Source organism: Oncorhynchus tshawytscha, linkage group LG13, assembly GCF_018296145.1.
Source record: "Oncorhynchus tshawytscha isolate Ot180627B linkage group LG13, Otsh_v2.0, whole genome shotgun sequence".
NCBI classification, from domain to species: domain Eukaryota; kingdom Metazoa; phylum Chordata; class Actinopteri; order Salmoniformes; family Salmonidae; genus Oncorhynchus; species Oncorhynchus tshawytscha.
The window spans coordinates 85,498,038-85,513,061 of NC_056441.1; the positions used below are offsets into that span (position 1 = coordinate 85,498,038).

The 15,024-nt window shown below is 52.2% G+C and overlaps 1 protein-coding gene and 2 long non-coding RNA genes across 5 annotated transcripts in view; all 3 read right to left on the minus strand.

Annotated features, from left to right (window-relative positions):
- The window catches only part of LOC112235881 (rho guanine nucleotide exchange factor 26-like), an 83,664-nt gene that overhangs the window by 5,742 nt on the left and 62,898 nt on the right, over positions 1–15,024 (minus strand). The window lies entirely within an intron of this gene.
- On the minus strand, positions 1,154–2,165 carry LOC121839116. Of its 3 annotated transcripts, none has more exons than XR_006078719.1 (3): positions 1,605–2,165; positions 1,510–1,557; positions 1,154–1,358 (listed from the first exon to the last, which is right to left on the minus strand). It is a non-coding gene; the product is annotated as an uncharacterized LOC121839116 (long non-coding RNA). The 3 variants fall into 3 exon arrangements; XR_006078718.1 differs by lacking the exon at positions 1,154–1,358 and adding an exon at positions 1,391–1,429 and having other exon boundaries at positions 1,510–2,002; positions 2,052–2,161; XR_006078720.1 differs by lacking the exon at positions 1,154–1,358 and adding an exon at positions 1,395–1,429.
- LOC121839117 lies at positions 3,031–4,770 on the minus strand. The gene is made up of 3 exons (XR_006078721.1): positions 3,923–4,770; positions 3,249–3,745; positions 3,031–3,077 (listed from the first exon to the last, which is right to left on the minus strand). It is a non-coding gene; the product is annotated as an uncharacterized LOC121839117 (long non-coding RNA).

The window sequence follows — 15,024 nt, forward strand, 5'->3', positions numbered from 1 at the left end:
TTTTCAACACTTTTCAACACTTTTCCTCTTACATATGAATGAGTAATTTAGCACCATAACAACATAGAAAGTCATGTGGTCGACATGGAGGTTTATAATATCACTGCAGTCTTGCAGGAAAAAACACAACTTCAGTTTGCCTTTCCGCTAGCTGATCGTATCAACACACCCTGTTTCAGGAAACTAATATTTCAGTCATTAAGCAGACAATCTTTTCTTTCAGAGCAACATAGGATACGACCCAGAGGACAAGCAGGGGAAGTACTGAGATACAACCTCCCAGCATCACACCACGACCTCCCAGCATCACACCACGACCCCCCAGCATCAAACCACGACCTAATAGCATCACACCACGACCTCACAGCATCACACCAAGACCTCACAGCATCACACCACGACCTCCCAGCATCACACCACGACCTCCCAGCATCACACCACGACCTCCCAGCATCACACCACGACCTCCCAGCATCACACCACGACCTCCCAGCATCACACCACAACCTCCCAGCGTCACACCACAACCTCTCACACCACAACGTCACACCACGACCTCCAGCGTCACACCACGACCTCCCAGCGTCACACCACGACCTCCCAGCGTCACACCACGACCTCCCAGCGTCACACCACGACCTCCCAGCGTCACACCACGACCTCCCAGCGTCACACCACGACCTCCCAGCGTCACACCACGACCTCCCAGCGTCACACCACGACCTCCCAGCGTCACACCACGACCTCCCAGCGACACACCACGACCTCCCAGCGTCACACCACGACCTCACAGCGTCACACCACGACCTCACAGCGTCACACCACGACCTCACAGCATCAGACACCACCACCTCCAGCATCAGACAACACCACCTCACAGCTCCCAGCGTCACACCACGACCTCCCGGCGTCACACCACGACCCCAGCGTCAGACACGACCTCCCAGCATCACACCACCACCTCCCAGCGTCACACCACGACCTCCCAGCGTCACACCACGACCTCCCAGCGTCACACCACGACCTCCCAGCGTCACACCACGACCTCCCAGCGTCACACCACGACCTCCCAGCGTCACACCACGACCTCACAGCGTCACACCACGACCTCACAGCGTCACACCACGACCTCCCAGCGTCACACCAACCACGACCTCACAGCGTCACACCACGACCTCACAGCGTCACACCACGACCTCACAGCGTCACACCACGACCTCACAGCGTCACACCACGACCTCACAGCATCAGACAACAACCACCTCACAGCATCAGACAACAACCACCTCACAGCATCAGACAACAACCACCTCACAGCATCAGACAACAACCACCTCACAGCATCAGACAACAACCACCTCACAGCATCAGACAACAACACATCACAGCATCAGACAACAACCACCTCACAGCATCAGACAACAACCACCTCACAGCACAGCATCAGACAGACAGGACAACCACCTCACAGCATCAGACAACCACCTCACAGCATCACACCACAACCACCTCACAGCATCAGACAACAACCACCTCACAGCATCAGACAACAACCACCTCACAGCATCAGATCAGACAACCACCTCACAGCATCAGACAACCACCTCACAGCATCAGACAACAACCACCTCCCAGCATCAGACAACAACCACCTCCCAGCATCAGACAACAACCACCTCCCAGCATCAGACAACAACCACCTCCCAGCATCAGACAACAACCACCTCCCAGCATCAGACAACAACCACCTCACAGCATCAGACAACAACCACCTCACAGCATCAGACAACAACCACCTCACAGCATCAGACAACAACCACCTCACAGCATCAGACAACCACCTCACAGCATCAGACAACCACCTCACAGCATCAGACAACCACCTCACAGCATCAGCAAACAACAGCCTCACAGCATCAGACAACAACCACCTCACAGCATCACAAACAACAGCCTCACAGCATCAGACAACAACCACCTCACAGCATCAGACAACAACCACCTCACAGCATCACAAACAACCACCTCACAGCATCACAACCAACAACCACCTCACAGCATCAGACAACAACCACCTCACAGCATCACAAACAACCACCTCACAGCATCAGACAACAACCACCTCACAGCATCAGACAACAACCACCTCACAGCATCAGACAACACCACCTCACAGCATCAGACAACAACCACCTCACAGCATCAGACAACAACCACCTCACAGCATCAGACAACAACCACCTCACAGCAACCACCTCACAGCATCACAAACAACCACCTCACAGCATCAGACAACAACCACCTCACAGCATCACAACAACCACACAACAACCAACCACCTCACAGCATCAGACAACAACCACCTCACAGCATCAGACAACAACCACCTCACAGCATCAGACAACCACCTCACAGCATCAGACAACCACCTCACAGCATCAGACAACAACCACCTCACAGCATCAGACAACAACACCACTCACAGCATCAGACAACAACAACACCTCACAGCATCAGACAACAACAGCCTCACAGCATCAGACAACAACCACCTCACAGCATCAGACAACAACCACCTCACAGCACAAACAACCACCTCACAGCATCACAAACAACCACCTCACAGCATCAGACAACAACCACCTCACAGCATCAGACAACAACCACCTCACAGCATCACCTCACAGCATCAACAACAACCACCTCACAGCATCAGACAACAACCACCTCACAGCATCAGACAACAACCACCTCACAGCATCACAAACAACCACCTCACAGCATCAGACAACAACCACCTCACAGCATCAACAACAACCACCTCACAGCATCAGACAAACAACAGCCTCACAGCATCACAACAACACCTCACAGCATCAGAAACAACCAGCCTCACAGCATCACCAACCACCTCACAGCATCAGACAACAACCACCTCACAGCATCAGACAACAACCACCTCACAGCATCAGACAACAACCACCTCACAGCATCAGACAACAACCACCTCACAGCATCAGACAACAACCACCTCACAGCATCACAAACAACCACCTCACAGCATCACAAACAACCACCTCACAGCATCAGACAACAACCACCTCACAGCATCAGACAACAACCACCTCACAGCATCAACAACCACCTCACAGCATCAGACAACAACCACCTCACAGCATCACACAACAACCACCTCACAGCATCAGACAACAACCACAGCATCACAAACAACCATCACAAACAACCACCTCACAGCATCAGACAACAACCACCTCACAGCATCACAAACAACCACCTCACAGCATCACAAACAACAGCCTCACAGCATCACAAACAACAGCCTCACAGCATCAGACAACAACACCTCACAGCATCAGACAACAACCACCTCACAGCATCACAAACAACCACCTCACAGCATCAGACAACAACCACCTCACAGCATCACAAACAACCACCTCACAGCATCAGACAACAACAGCCTCACAGCATCACACAACAACAGCCTCACAGCATCAGACAACAACCACCTCACAGCATCAGACAACAACCACCTCACAGCATCAGACCACACCACCAGCCTCACAGCATCAGACAACAACCACCTCACAGCATCAGACAACAACCACCTCACAGCATCACAAACAACCACCTCACAGCATCAGACAACAACCACCTCACAGCATCAGACAACAACCACCTCACAGCATCAGACAACAACCACCTCACAGCATCAGACAACCACCTCACAGCACCCTCACAGCATCAGACAACCACCTCACAGCATCAGACAACAACCACCTCACAGCATCAGACAACAACCACCACCATCACAAGCATCAGCATCAGACAACAACCACCTCACAGCATCAGACAACAACCACCTCACAGCATCAGACACCTCACAGCATCAGACAACAACCTCACAGCATCAGACCACAACCACCTCACAGCATCAGACCACAACCACCTCACAGCATCACAAACAACAGCCTCACAGCATCGCAAAGCTAAAAACAAAGTAGTAGACTGATGACACCCCTCTCATTATGTCCTTTGTTTCTGATTCAATTCACTTAGAATAAGATGACCAACAGTCAGTCATGGTTGTTGAAACACACAATACACAAACAGGAAGTCAATACACCCCACACTATACACAGAGAGGAAGTCAATACACCCCACACTATCCACAGAGAGGAAGTCAATACACCCCACACTATCCACAGAGAGGAAGTCAATACACCCCACACTATCCACAGAGAGGAAGTCAATACACACCACACTATCCACAGACAGGAAGTCAATACACCCCACACTATACACAGAGAGGAAGTCAATACACCCCACACTATCTACAGAGAGGAAGTCAATACACCCCACACTATCCACAGAGAGGAAGTCAATACACCCCACACTATCCACAGACAGGAAGTCAATACACCCCACACTATACACAGAGAGGAAGTCAATACACCCCACACTATCCACAGAGAGGAAGTCAATACACCCCACACTATCTACAGAGAGGAAGTCAATACACCCCACACTATCTACAGAGAGGAAGTCAATACACCCCACACTATCCACAGAGAGGAAGTCAATACACCCCACACTATCTACAGAGAGGAAGTCAATACACCCCACACTATCCACAGAGAGGAAGTCAATACACCCCACACTATACACAGAGAGGAAGTCAATACACCCCACACTATCCACAGAGAGGAAGTCAATACACCCTACACTATCCACAGAGAGGAAGTCAATACACCCTACACTATCTACAGAGAGGAAGTCAATACACCCCTACACTATCCACAGAGAGGAAGTCAATACACCCCACACTATACACAGAGAGGAAGTCAATACACCCCACACTATACACAGAGAGGAAGTCAATACACCCTACACTATCTACAGAGAGGAAGTCAATACACCCTACACTATCCACAGAGAGGAAGTCAATACACCCCACACTATCTACAGAGAGGAAGTCAATACACCCTACACTATCTACAGAGAGGAAGTCAATACACCCTACACTATCCACAGAGAGGAAGTCAATACACCCCACACTATACACAGACAGGAAGTCAATACACCCCACACTATCTACAGAGAGGAAGTCAATACACCCCACACTATACACAGAGAGGAAGTCAATACACCCCACACTATCCACAGAGAGGAAGTCAATACACCCTACACTATCCACAGAGAGGAAGTCAATACACCCCACACTATCTACAGAGAGGAAGTCAATACACCCCACACTATCCACAGAGAGGAAGTCAATACACCCCACACTATCTACAGAGAGGAAGTCAATACACCCCACACTATCTACAGAGAGGAAGTCAATACACCCCACACTATCTACAGAGAGGAAGTCAATACACCCCACACTATCCACAGAGAGGAAGTCAATACACCCTACACTATCTACAGAGAGGAAGTCAATACACCCCACACTATCCACAGAGAGGAAGTCAATACACCCCACACTATCTACAGAGAGGAAGTCAATACACCCCACACTATCTACAGAGAGGAAGTCAATACACCCCACACTATACACAGAGAGGAATCAATACACCCCACAACCCACACTATCTACAGAGAGGAAGTCAATACACCCCACACTATCCACAGAGAGGAAGTCAATACACCCCACACTATCTACAGAGAGGAAGTCAATACACCCTACACTATCCACAGAGAGGAAGTCAATCACTATACACAGAGAGGAAGTCAATACACACACACTATCCACAGAGAGGAAGTCAATACACCCCACACTATCCACAGAGAGGAAGTCAATACACCCCACACTATCCACAGAGAGGAAGTCAATACACCCCACACTATCCACAGAGAGGAAGTCAATACACCCCACACTATCCACAGAGAGGAAGTCAATACACCCCACACTATCCACAGAGAGGAAGTCAATACACCCCACACTATACACAGAGAGGAAGTCAATACACACCACACTATCCACAGAGAGGAAGTCAATACACCCCACACTATCCACAGAGAGGAAGTCAATACACACCACACTATCCACAGAGAGGAAGTCAATACACACCACACTATCCACAGAGAGGAAGTCAATACACACCACATACACCACACTATCCACAGAGAGGAAGTCAATACACCCCACACTATCCACAGAGAGGAAGTCAATACACCCTACACTATCCACAGAGAGGAAGTCAATACACCCCACACTATCTACAGAGAGGAAGTCAATACACCCCACACTATACACAGAGAGGAAGAAAACAGCTTTATTAGTCCACTAAGGGAGAAATGTGCATGTTGTTATCCCTGTCTCATCCCCCTCTCCCTCCTTTCCTCGCAGTCCTCTCTCATCCCCATCTCCCAGTCCTCTCCCTCCCAGCCCTCTCACCCCCTTCCCTCCCAGTCCTCTCACCCCCTTCCCTCCCAGTCATCTCCCACCCCTCTCCCTCCCAGTCCTCTCACCCCCTTCCCTCCCAGTCATCTCCCGCCCCTCTCCCTCCTCTCAGCCCTCTCACGCCCCTCTCGCTCCCAGTCATCTCCCCCCCTCTCTCCCTCTCAGCCCTCTCACCCCCTCTCAGCTCCCAGTCATCTCCCGCCCCTCTCCCTCCCAGCCCTCTCACCCCCTTCCCTCCCAGTCCTCTCCCTCCCTTCCCCCTCCCCCAGTCATCTCCCGCCCCTCTCCCTCCCAGTCCTCTCCCTCCCAGTCCTCTCCCACCCAGTCCTCTCCCACCCAGTCCTCTCCCACCCAGTCCTCTCCCACCCCTCTCCCTCCCAGTCCTCCCGCCCCTCTCCCTCCCAGTCATCTCTCACCCCCTTCCCTCCCAGTCATCTCCCCCCCTCTCCCTCCCAGTCCTCTCACCCCCTTCCCTCCCAGTCCTCTCCCAGTCATCTCCCCCCCTTCCCTCCCAGTCCTCTCCAGCCCCTCTCCCTCCCAGTCCTCTCACCACCTTCCCTCCCAGTCCTCTCACCCCATTCCCTCCCAGTCATCTCCCGCCCCTCTCCCTCCCAGTCCTCTCACCCCCTTCCCTCCCAGTCATCTCCCAGCCCCTCTCCCCCTCCCAGTCAGTCTCTCCCCCCCCTCTCCCTCCCAGTCCTCTCACCCCCTTCCCTCCCAGTCATCTCCCGCCCCTCTCCCTCCCAGTCCTCTCACCCCCTTCCCTCCCAGTCATCTCCCGCCCCTCTCCCTCCCAGTCCTCTCACCCCCTTCCCTCCCAGTCATCTCCCGCCCCTCTCCCTCCCAGTCCTCTCACCCCCCCTCCCAGTCCTCCCAGTCCTCTCACCCCCTTCCCTCCCAGTCATCTCCCGCCCCTCTCCCTCCCAGTCCTTGTCCGTGAGAGAGAGAGAGAGGGAGAACAGAGGTGTTTTGATTCAGTTGAACAGGGACAGAGGCTAATTCACAGGAAAGGAACAGAGTAGCTTTTGGTTTGTGTCTCTGGTGAATGGGAGGAGGCACACAGGTCAGGTTTCACCAGGTAACTCTACCTGCCACCTCACCTGCCCACACCAAGGAGGAAAAGAAAAGACAGATTTAGAGAAAGGAAGAAAGAATGAAAGAAAGAGCCGGAAAAAAAGGTAGAATATAGTGATTCACGGAGAAAGAGTGAGCTAGATTGACGGATGGAGAGAAAAAGCCTGTGTGGGATGAGACTGAAACATAACGGGAGGGAGATGGGATAGAGGGGTACAGTCTCTGCTGTCTCGCCCCTTCACAGTCAGCCAGGACTAGTCTCTGTCTCGCCCCTTCACAGTCAGCCAGGACCAGTCTGTCTCACCCCTTCACCGTGCCCAGCCTGGACCAGTCTCTGTCTCGCCCCTTCACAGTCAGCCAGGACCAGTCTGTCTCACCCCTTCACTGTGCCCAGCCAGGACCAGTCTCTGTCTCACCCCTTCACCCTGCACAGCCAGCCAGGACCAGTCTCTGTCTCACCCCTTCACCCTGCACAGCCAGCCAGGACCAGTCTCTGTCTCACCCCTTCACCCTGCACAGCCAGCTAGGACCAGTCTGTCTCACCCCTTCACCCTGCACAGCCAGCCAGGACCAGTCTCTGTCTTCACCCTTTACAGTCAGCCAGGACCAGTCTCTTTCTCACCCCTTACCCTGCACAGCCAGCTAGGACCAGTCTGTCTCACCCCTTCACCCTGCACAGCCAGCCAGGACCAGTCTGTCTCACCCCTTCACCCTGCACAGCCAGCCAGGACCAGTCTGTCTCACCCCTTTACAGCCAGCCAGGACCAGTCTCTGTCTCACCCCTTCACAGCCAGCCAGGACCAGTCTCTGTCTCACCCCTTTACAGCCAGCCAGGACCAGTCTGTCTCACCCCTTCACCCTGCACAGTCAGCCAGGACCATTCTCTGTCTCACCCCTTCACCCTGCACAGCCTGCCAGGACCAGTCTCTGTCTTCACCCTTCACAGTCAGCCAGGACCAGTCTCTGTCTTCACCCTTCACAGTCAGCCAGGACCAGTCTCTGTCTCACCCCTTCACCCTGCACAGCCAGCCAGGACCAGTCTCTGTCTCACCCCTTCACCCTGCACAGCCAGCCAGGACCAGTCTCTGTCTCACCCCTTCACCCTGCACAGCCAGCTAGGACCAGTCTTCTGTCTCACCCCTTCACCCTGCACAGCCAGCCAGGACCAGTCTCTGTCTTCACCCTTTACAGTCAGCCAGGACCAGTCTCTGTCTCACCCCTTCACCCTGCACAGCCAGCTAGGACCAGTCTGTCTCACCCCTTCACCCTGCACAGCCAGCCAGGACCAGTCTGTCTCACCCCTTCACCCTGCACAGCCAGCCAGGACCAGTCTGTCTCACCCCTTTACAGCCAGCCAGGACCAGTCTCTGTCTCACCCCTTCACAGCCAGCCAGGACCAGTCTCTGTCTCACCCCTTTACAGCCAGCCAGGACCAGTCTGTCTCACCCCTTCACCCTGCACAGTCAGCCAGGACCATTCTCTGTCTCACCCCTTCACCCTGCACAGCCTGCCAGGACCAGTCTCTGTCTTCACCCTTCACAGTCAGCCAGGACCAGTCTCTGTCTTCACCCTTCACAGTCAGCCAGGACCAGTCTCTGTCTCACCCCTTCACCCTGCACAGCCAGCCAGGACCAGTCTCTGTCTCACCCCTTCACCCTGCACAGCCAGCCAGGACCAGTCTCTGTCTCACCCCTTCACCCTGCACAGCCAGCCAGGACCAGTCTCTGTCTCACCCCTTCACCCTGCACAGCCAGCTAGGACCAGTCTGTCTCACCCCTTCACCCTGCACAGCCAGCCAGGACCAGTCTCTGTCTCACCCCTTTACAGCCAGCCAGGACCAGTCTCTGTCTCACCCCTTCACCCTGCACAGTCAGCCAGGACCATTCTCTGTCTCACCCCTTCACCCTGCACAGCCTGCCAGGACCAGTCTCTGTCTTCACCCTTCACAGTCAGCCAGGACCAGTCTCTGTCTCACCCCTTCACAGTCAGCCAGGACCAGTCTCTGTCTTCACCCTTCACAGTCAGCCAGGACCAGTCTCTGTCTCACCCCTTCACCCTGCACAGCCAGCTAGGACCAGTCTCTGTCTCACCCCTTCACCCTGCACAGCCAGCTAGGACCAGTCTCTGTCTCACCCCTTCACCCTGCACAGCCAGCCAGGACCAGTCTCTGTCTCACCCCTTCACAGCCAGCCAGGACCAGTCTCTGTCTCACCCCTTCACAGTCAGGGGTGTAGTGAAAAGGGTGCACTTTGGGTTGCACACACAGACTCAGAGATACTGACCCAGAACCCACCACAGGTCAGACCAGGCAGAGTGAATGGAGTCTGTGTGGAGAATCTGAACAAAGAGCTCCATGAATCAGACTTCCATCATTCCATTATTCTGTTTCCCATTCCAGTTCTGTTCCAGCTTAATCCGGGAATCACCCCCCTCCCCAAAAACACAGTGTCAGCCCCTAACTGTCCAGGACAGCAATTTCATGTCTCAACATTCTATAAATCTGCTCATATAGCCTGAATAATCATTCACAATTAATGTAACTGAATAGTTGGTAAAAACGGTGTAATTAATAGACTATTTCCCTTGCAGTTTTAACGCCTCTCTAAAAAATGGTGTTCAAATGCAGAATGTAAGGGTTGTCTCTACCGTTATCACCCTGGTGAGGTCACCTGCTACGTAGGGGTCGTCTCTACCATTATCACCCTGGTGAGGTCACCTGTTACGTAGGGGTCGCCTCTACCGTTATCACCCTGGTGAGTTCACCTGCTACGTAGGGGTCGTCTCTACCGTTATCACCCTGGTGAGGTCACCTGCTAAATAGGGGTCGTCTCTACCGTTATCACCCTGGTGAGGTTACCTGCTACGTAGAGGTCGTCTCTACCGTTATCACCCTGGTGAGATCACCTACTACGTAGGGGTCGTCTCTACCGTTATCACCCTGGTGAGATCACCTACTACGTAGGGGTCGTCTCTACCGTTATCACCCTGGTGAGATCACCTGCTACGTAGGGGTCGTCTCTACCGTTATCACCCTGGTGAGGTCACCTGCTACGTAGAGGTCGTCTCTACCGTTATCACCCTGGTGAGGTCACCTGCTACGTAGAGGTCGTCTCTACCGTTATCACCCTGGTGAGGTCACCTGCTACGTAGGGGTCGTCTCTACCGTTATCACCCTGGTGAGGTCACCTGTTACGTAGGGGTCGCCTCTACCGTTATCACCCTGGTGAGGTCACCTGCTACGTAGGGGTCGTCTCTACCGTTATCACCCTGGTGAGATCACCTGCTACGTAGGGGTCGTCTCTACCGTTATCACCCTGGTGAGGTCACCTGCTACGTAGCGGTCGTCTCTACCGTTATCACCCTGGTGAGGACACCTGTTACGTAGAGTTAGTCTCTACCGTTATCACCCTGGTGAGGTCACCTGCTACGTTGGGTTAGTCTCTACCGTTATCACCCTGGTGAGGTCACCCACCTGTACTAAAGCCATCTTGGTCAGCTGCTAAACCACATACTGTGTCCTGTGGTCCGTGCCCTGTGGTCCGTGCCCTGTGGTCCGTGCCCTGTGGTCCGTGCCCTGTGGTCCGTGTCCTGAGGTCTCCTGTTCACCTGGTCCGTGTCCTGAGGTCCTGTGGTCCGTGTCCTGAGGTCCTGTGGTCCTGTGGTCCGTGACCTGTGGTCCGTGTCCTGTGGTCCTGTGGTCCGTGTCCTGTGGTCCGTGCCCTGTGGTCCGTGTCCTGTGGTCCTGTGGTCCGTGTCCTGTGGTCTGTGTCCTGTGGTCCTGTGGTCCATGTCCTGTGGTCCTGTGGTCCGTGTCCTGTGGTCCGTGTCCTGTGGTCCTGTGGTCCGTGTCCTGTGGTCCTGTGGTCCGTGTCCTTTGGTCCGTGTCCTGTGGTCCTGTGGTCCGTGTCCTGTGGTCCGTGTCCTGTGGTCCGTGTCCTGTGGTCCGTGTCCTGTGGTCCGTGTCCTGTGGTCCGTGTCCTGTCGTACTGTGGTCCGTGTCCTGTGGTCCGTGTCCTGTGGTCCTGTGGTCCGTGTCCTGTGGTCCGTGTCCTGTGGTCATTTCCCTGTCGGAGGCTCAATAGCACCACAACTATCATTCAGGACATTCTCCACGGTCAAGCTTTCTTCAGGACTGTGATTGGACGGTCCCAGGTGGTCGATGTGACCACAAATACACTCTTATCTATCCGGGTCACAGTGAATGTAAACTGTGATGGTGTGTTAACTCAGGTTCAGGGACTGAGGGAGATACACAGGGTTGGTTCCCTGGTTGCCCTCAGGAGAACCTGTACTGAGTCATGACACACTGGAGGACAGGAGAGAAGACACACCGGTGTGTGTCTCTGAGTGACTGAATGTTTGTGAGGCTGTCTGAGTCTAAGGGAGACATGTGGGAATGACATCTGTTCACTGCTGGTCTTGGCAGTTGGACGCACACACACACACACACACACGTCGTGCAGCGTTCCCACCATAAAACATGCCAGCTGAGGTATCAGGACGATTAATACACACTCTCGTTTATTAGTAAAGGCACCAACACACACACACACACACACACACACACACACACAGGGCTCCCGAGTATCGCAGCTGTGCAAGGGGCGTCACTACAGTCCCTGGTTTGAATCTAGGTTGCATCACATCCGGCTGTAATTGGGAGTACCATAGGGCGGAACACAATTGGTCCAGCGTCATCTGGGTTTGGCCGGGGGGGAGGCAGTCGTCTGGGTTTGGCCAGGGGAGGCCGTCGTCTGGGTTTGGCCGGGGGTAGGCCGTCGTCTGGGTTTGGCCAGGGGGAGGCCGTCGTCTGGGTTTGGCCAGGGGAGGCCGTCGTCTGGGTTTGGCCAGGGGGAGGCCGTCGTCTGGGTTTGGCCAGGGGGAAGCCGTCGTCTGGGTTTGGCCAGGGGGGAGGCCGTCGTCTGGGTTTGGCCAGGGGGTAGGCCGTCATTGTAAATAAGATTTACTTCTTTACTGACTTGCCTAGTTAAAACAAGGTTAAATAAATTAATAAATTCCTGTTGGAACACACACAGGTATCATATGTGCGCACCATGATTTAATGTGTGGAAAGGGATGCACAGACCTTCAAGCTCTCTCTGTGTGTGGTTGAGGCTGACACACACAGGTAGAGACAAGCAGGAATGAGGGCTTCCTGTGCTCAATATGGACTGTTCTATATGGAAAGTTCTCTCTCTCGGCGAGACGAGAGAGGGATGAAGGGGAACGAGGGGATTAGTGTGTGAATCGTGGGAACAAGCCAACTCAACAACGGGTTTCCTGCTAGGCAACCAATGTAACAATGGCTGGTTGCCGGGGCTACTACAGTGAGTAGTAGGCTACTACAGTGAGTGAGGGGCAACTGCTGTCTCACACACACAACACTATTATTAAGTCATTACAGCAGGGGTCCTGACCCACGCTCTTAGAGGGGGAAATCTGGGGGCTTTCCAAACAGACACACACACACTGCAAGCAGGCAGGCAGGCCTCTGTGAAGAGACACTCAGGGAGAGGGGGAGCCAGGTTAATGCAGCTGACTGGGCAGCATGAGTCAGGGCATGGCATGTGGTAGCAAGCATATAGCCTGGAAAAGCCCTCCAGTCAGTCACACAATACACTGGATACAGACAGAGTCTGTAGTTGTTATGGATACGTTTAGCTAAGATAGGTATTGGACTCAGAGTAGATGAAGATAATGTTATGTTTATGCTAGGATCTGTAGAGAATGTGATTAGAAAAAGAGGTTAACCTAAACAGATAGAGGAATGAGGGAGATCTGGCCTTGTGTGTGTGTGTGTGTGTGTGTTTCTGCTTCTGTCACCAACCAAGGAGGGCCTACAGCAGCACCTAGATATTCTGCACAGATTCTGTCAGACCTGGGCCCTGACAGTAAATCTCAGTAAGACCAAAATAATGGTGTTCCAAAAAAGGTCCAGGCACCAGGACCACAAATACAAATTCCATCTAGACACCGTTGCCCTAGAGCACACAAAAAACTATACATACCTTGGCCTAAACATCAGCGCCACAGGTAACTTCCACAAAGCTGTGAACGATCTGAGAGACAAGGTATGAGGCGCCTTCTAGGCCATCAAAAGAAACATAACATTCGACATACCAATTAGGATCTAGTTAAAAATACTTGAATCAGTCAGAGCCAACCAAGAATTCAGTCATAGAGCCAACCAAGAATTCAGTCATAGAGCCAACCAAGAATTCAGTCATAGAGCCAACCAAGAATTCAGTCATAGAGCCAACCAAGAATTCAGTCATAGAGCCAACCAAGAATTCAGTCATAGAGCCAACCAAGAATTCAGTCAGAGCCAACCAAGAATTCAGTCATAGAGCCAACCAAGAATTCAGTCATAGAGCCAACCAAGAATTCACAAAATGTGACAAACACCAAATTGAGACACTGCATGCAGAATTCGGCAAAAATATCCTCTGTGTACAACGTAGAACACCAAATAATGCATGCAGAGCAGAATTAGGCCGATACCCTCTAATTATCAAAATCCAGAAAAGAGCCGTTAAATTCTATAACCACCTAAAAGGAAGCGATTCCCAAACCTTCCAAAACAAAGCCATCACCTACAGAGTGATGAACCTGGAGAAGAGTCCCCTAAGCAAGCTGGTCCTGGGGCTCTGTTCACAAACACAAATACACCCCACAGAGCCCCAGGACAGCAACACAATTAGACCCAACCAAATCATCAGAAAACAAAATGATAATTACTTGTCACATTGGAAAGAATTAACAAAAACACAGAGCAAACTAGAATGCTATTTGGCCCTAAACAGAGAGTACACAGTGGCAGAATACCTGACCACTGTGACTGACCCCAAATTAAGGAAAGCTTTGACTATGTACAGACTCAGTGAGCATAGCCTTGCTATTGAGAAAGGCCGCCGTAGGCAGACATGGCTCTCAAGAGAAGACAGGCTATGTGCTCACTGCCCACAAAATGAAGTGGAAACTGAGCTGCACTTCATAACCTCCTGCCCAATGTATGACCATATTAGAGACACATATTTCCCTCATATTACACAGACCCACAAAGAATTCGAAAAACAAATCCAATTTTGATACTCCCCCATATCTACTGGGTGAAATACCAATGTGCCATCACAGCAGCAAGATTTGTGACCTGTTGCCACGAGAAAAAGGGCAACCAGTGAAGAACAAACACCATTGTAAATACAACCCATATTTATGCTTATTTATTTTCCCTTGTGTACTTTAACCATTTGGACATTGTTAAAATGGGGTGGCAGGGTAGCCTAGTGGTTAGAGTGTTGGACTAGTAACCCGGAAGGTTGCAAGTTCAAACCCCCGAGCTGACAAGGTACAAATCTGTCGTTTTGGAATTGTTAGTAGTTTTGGAATTGTTAGTTAGTTAGATTACTTGTTGGTCATTACTGCATTGTCGGAACTAGAAGCACAAGCATTTCGCTACACTCGCATTAACATCTGCTAACCATGTGTATGTGACAAATAAAATTTGATTTGATTTCTGCCCT